The sequence below is a fragment of the Mauremys mutica genome, unplaced genomic scaffold (genome assembly GCF_020497125.1).
Source record: "Mauremys mutica isolate MM-2020 ecotype Southern unplaced genomic scaffold, ASM2049712v1 Super-Scaffold_100214, whole genome shotgun sequence".
In the NCBI taxonomy this organism is placed as follows: domain Eukaryota; kingdom Metazoa; phylum Chordata; order Testudines; family Geoemydidae; genus Mauremys; species Mauremys mutica.
Window position 1 is genome coordinate 402,502 of NW_025423289.1, and position 5,114 is coordinate 407,615.

Consider the following 5,114-nt stretch of genomic DNA (forward strand, 5'->3'; position numbering starts at 1 on the left):
CACCTGACCAGGGACTTGAACCCTGGACCCTCAGATTAAAAGTCTGATACTCTACCCACTGAGCTAGCCAGGCTCACATGTAAGCAAAGCAAATTTCATCCAGAAGAGAACCTAGTCATGAAAATGAGGGCAGGAAACAATACAGAAAACCTGCTACTCTCCCTCTCTTAGCAGTCCTAGCCCCAGCCTGCTCCTCCATCCGGCGCCCTGAGGCCTTATTCTTTTTTTAGTTAACTATCAAATCCAGGAGAAAACACGGTTATACAAAGCAAAACGAAATCACAAACAGAAATGTCATTGGAAATACAAAAATAAAAAAGGAAAATGCAATCCCCATCACTTTATCATGTCTGGGCCATTCCTGTATTGAGAGCATCCGCGAAGGTCCCTGTGTGTTTACAAGAAACCTGGAGGAACTCATACCACAGCCTGAACATGAAACTCAACTGCTCCCAGGTGCTGCAGTAAAACCCTTTCCCAGCTGTGACGTTGCACTCCATAGGGTTTTATGAAAATATGCTAATGAGTGTGAATATAAAGTGACTGGACTATGCTTCATGCAAAAGGTCTCTTGTAAGGTATCATTACAAAGCTTATAATCTACTGTGTGTGTTCATCCTATTTGTATGAACCGATCATTCTTGGATCTGAAACTAGAAATATGAACTATACCTCTGAGGTCCTGTTGTAATGATGCAAAGTGTGGTCCATTAATAGTGGTTTGGACTCTTGATGGCTCCCATTAACCAGGACAACTGACTGGAGATGGCTCTGTCCTGCACCATCTGTGAGTCAGGCCAGGAAGAATGAAGGCTTGGGGGTCTCACAGACATGTGACCATGTCACCTGGTACAGGAATCCATCTTAAACCTGGGGCTCTTCCTCAGGAGAGAGACAAAGAATTCCTGCCTTGTACCAAAGCTGTATAAGGGGGTGGAACTGAACAAACATGGCTGCAGTCATGAGACATCCCCTAGCTACCACCTAAGCTGGAACACGGACTATACGAGGTGAAAAGATTGGGCCCAGACATAAAATAAGTCTAGTCTGCAAAAGAAGCTTATTGGAAGATCTCTGAGGGTGAGATTTGATCTGTATTGAGTTTCATACTGTATTAGGCTTGGACTTGCATGTTTTTGTTTTATTTTGCTCTGTGAAAAATACAAGGTCCATAGAGAAGGAAAAGAAAATGCCTTGGAAAAGTCTCTCTGTGTGTGTGTGTGTGTGAGAGAGATGGGTGGTAAGGTGTCTAGAAACCACTTTCCTCTAATTTCCTGTAGAAAATCTGAAGCAGGGAGCTAAACCCATTGCCTTCTCTGAAGCTTGAACTCAGGACCTTCAGATTATGAGACTGACACACTGCCAACTGCGCTAAGAAGGTTTGGAAAAATTTGAGGCTCAGTGTATATAGGACCCTCCTACAGCAGTGACTGGGGCAGGGAAGGAGCCAGAGATGTGCTGGAAGAAGCAGGGAGCTCTGGTGACCAGAGACTTTTCCTGGCAGCTTTCACAGCAGCAAAGAAATCAATTCATGCTGCCAGTGAACAATCTACTGGAACTAATGGCAGCACAGGGGGGATGTTTCCAAGCTATGCACCTACTTCCACATTTTAGAGCTTAATCTCTTTTTCCTAGTAGGGCAATTTCCATGCAAATTAAGCAAAGCAAGTTGGGGAAACTACACAGGTAATAAAAACCAGTGCTCCAAATAAGGTTTGAATTCATAACCCCAGCAGTAGCCCCCTCTGCACTAACCAGTTGCACCACTGCAGGTGCCTCTTAGGCACAGCTAGGAAGCAGGCAGTTATCAGTCTCTGTGATTCACACCTTTGCCTGGTAATTGAAAGGCTGATGCATCAAACCTAACTCAAGATGCGGCTTTTCAGCCATGAGACTCCAGGACATTTTGACAGAAAGAAAATCTCCTCTGTTTTGATTTAGCCCCATTTGACTCCTTCTGCTCGTCTTCTCCCCCTCCCTCCAGTCTCTTTCCTTCCCCATTGGGGCCGTGCAGAGAGGAGCCCCAGTCAGTCTCTGTCACAGAGTCTGTATCCCATAAAGGGAGGGAGGGCGGGAGGCGTTGCTCCAAAACATTGATAATGGGGGGTGGGCATGGTTAGGGGGAGAAAGGATGGAGAATTAACAGTGGGGCCCAGAGAGATTCCCCCAGATTGGGGAGATCCCCTGCTGCCCCCCCATCAGCCAGCTGTGGGAAGAACAACTTGGGATTGCTTGGGGAAGCCACCTTTAAAAATACAAGTGTAACATGCTAGTTACATTTTAATAAGACCAAAACCTCCTCAATCCCAGGGTCACAATCACTGGAATGATTTTGCCTTGATATTTTACCAGCCGCAGACACAAAGCGAGTCAAATTACAGTTTCCGTTCAGACTCAGTGCACACACAAGAATCCGGAGGCTTTTAATTCCTTAGGTTCTGCTGCCATTTCATTTCTGTCCTGTTCCAAGATTTATCGTTGTGCAAAGCAACGTTAGGCCCTTGGGAGTGTCCCCCTCTGTGCTGCCTGCCACCCTTGGGCAATTTAAAAGGGCCCGGGAACCCCCGCCACCACCACCAGCAGCACAAGGGGACTAAGGCAGTTTCCTGCCCACCCTCACTCCATGTGGCACACCACTCCCGGAAACGGCTGGCACGTCCCTGGTGTGGGGGAGGTCTCCATGCGCTGCCCCGCCCTGAGTGCCAACTCTGCCAACTGTAGCAATAGGAGCTGCAGGGGTGAAGTCTGCGGGCAGCCATGCACAGAGACACCCCTGGCCCTCCCGCTTAGGGGCTGCTGCCAGAGGAGGGTGCAGGTTGCTTTTGGGAGATGCCTGAGGTAAATGCTGCACCCCTCACCCTCTCCTGCACCCCCAACCCCAACCCAGACCCCACACCTGCACCCAAACTCCCTCCAAGAGCTTGCCCCCTGCACACCCTCCTGCAGCACAACCCCCTGACTGAGTCCAAACCCTGCACCCAAACTCTCCCAGAGCCCAGCCCCTCTCCTTCCCACACCCAAACTCCCTCCCAGAGCCTTAGGCAGGTGTGGGGGGGGGCAGGACTTGGTCCCATTCTGGGCACCACCAAAAATTATACAAACCTGCCGCCCCGTCCAGCCCAACCTTCTGCTGATGCACCTCAGCCCACACCCCTGCAGGGTTTGAAGCTTCCATTGCTTAAATTCCAGGACACTGAGGGATTTCAGCTCCCCTTTGCCCAGAGGGAACCTTCACCCCACTCCCAGCCAGGTTCTTGTCCATGGGATCACTGCAGGTGGGCTGGGTCCCACTGGGTCTTTTCTCTCTCTGTGACAGGCCAGGGTGCAATAACTGGGGCATCTGAGCACCCAGGACCTTCTGTGGGGCTGCCATTCCCCTTCCCCTTCTGTGGTCTCGTCTGTCATTGACTCCAGCCTTTTTTCTATCCATCGTCAGCATCATCCGAAGCAAACTGCACTCGCCTCAAAAAGACAGTGTCCCCTGGTGGGTGTAAATCACTGACCTCTCTCCTCTCTGAGCACTGACGGCCCCTCTGTTTCCTTGCCTCTCAGTCTGTGCAGATGGGACCTTTCCCTCCAGTGCTGGAGGATTCGCCCTTCTCATCTACCCTTGTCCCAAGCAGCACAGCGGGTGGGAATCTTACATGTACTGAGGTGACTTAGGAGCAGAAACCCCCCCAGACCTTCCATGCAATTGGCACTTGCCCCTTACTGAGCAGGATTGAAACTGGTGCAGGGAGACTGGTGGGTCACATCCCCTCTGGGCATGAGCAAAGCAGCAGGGTGAAAAAATGAACTTGGAGATGCTGGGGATTGAACCCAGGGCCTCATACATGCAAAGCATGTGCTCTACCATTGAGCTACATCCCCAGATAGGTTAGGTGGGCTATGGGTTACACTCAGAGCCCTCCTGTTTCCACTGCATCCAGTGACCTATAAGCCTCACAAGAAGCCCATTCCCCTCTCTGAGGGCCAGTCCTGCTCTCCTGGAGGTTAATTGTTCATAGGGGTCACTTTGCAGCAGGGCCAAATTCGATGTGTGGGGCAGAGAGAGTTTGTGCCCTGGACTCAGGGTGCAGAGATACAATCAGTCCTTCCCCTGCATTGGGTGGGGGGTGCTGCCACCCCGTGCTGCAAGGTCATGGTGGGGGATGCTGTGAGCAGCTCAACACCTCACCCTGGTGGCAGAAGTGGGGTGGGGAGCTCCAGGTGTTTCCACCTGCCTGTGAAGTCCAGCTTTCCCCAGCACATTCACTGCGCTGCAATTGGGTCACTGTTTCCATGGCTGAACAGCAAAGAATCACTCCCAGTTTCCCTTCTATCTGCAGCAGGATTAGCCTGTGTCAGTGGTTAATGAGGTGAATCTTGTGGTAGATTGTTATTCATTCCCCACCTTGACAATTCACACAGTCCCTTTCCTACTCAAATCCCCAGCACCTCTGTGATCCTGGTAGCAGGGGTTGGGTCCTGAGATTGTCAGGGTCCTTTTTCCCCTCCACCTGGAGTGAACTCAGCTTTTCCCCCATCCCAGACAATCCATGAAATAACAACAGCAGCATAAAGAAAGAGGGGAGGGAACATCTCACGGCCAGGGCTGGATGTGCCCAGGGTCCCCTGCTTGTCCATTGTTTCCATGGAATTTGGCCCCCTGCTTTGCACAAGGGACAGAGAAAGATCTTGCTGTTCCTGTGTCTGTGCAAGGAAAATTGTGCTTCTGTATGAAAGAGAGGCGGGAAATGGCCCCATGATGGGACAATAGCCTCAGGATTAAGACCTAAGGACTCAGGCTGAGAACTGATATAATTCCACTCATCTGGGATTTAACAAATTGTCTTCCATGGAGCAGGGCCAGTTCCAGCGTTTTTGCCGCCCCAAGCAGAGGGGGAAAAAAAAAAGCTGCAATCAGCAGCAAGTCCTTCCCTCCAAGAGGGCCAAACTGCTGCTGAAGCCTCCCCTTTCCATTGACCACCCCAGGCACCTGCTTGGTGCTCTGGTGCCTGGAGCCAGCCCTGCCATGGAGACACTGGGAAGATGGGGGAAATCAGGACAAAACCATGGCTTCTTTAACATTGCAAGTGAAGAATAACTGAAGTATTTTTGGTTTAAAGTCATTT

General features: G+C 50.6%; 3 non-coding genes across 3 annotated transcripts; all 3 read right to left on the minus strand.

Moving 5' to 3' along the window:
* On the minus strand, positions 1-73 carry TRNAK-UUU. Its single transcript has one exon. It is a non-coding gene; the product is annotated as a tRNA-Lys (tRNA).
* A 1,235-nt stretch (positions 74-1,308) lies between these two features.
* On the minus strand, positions 1,309-1,381 carry TRNAM-CAU. The gene has a single exon. It is a non-coding gene; the product is annotated as a tRNA-Met (tRNA).
* A 2,417-nt stretch (positions 1,382-3,798) lies between these two features.
* TRNAA-UGC lies at positions 3,799-3,870 on the minus strand. The gene has a single exon. It is a non-coding gene; the product is annotated as a tRNA-Ala (tRNA).
* Positions 3,871-5,114: the final 1,244 nt, after the last annotated feature.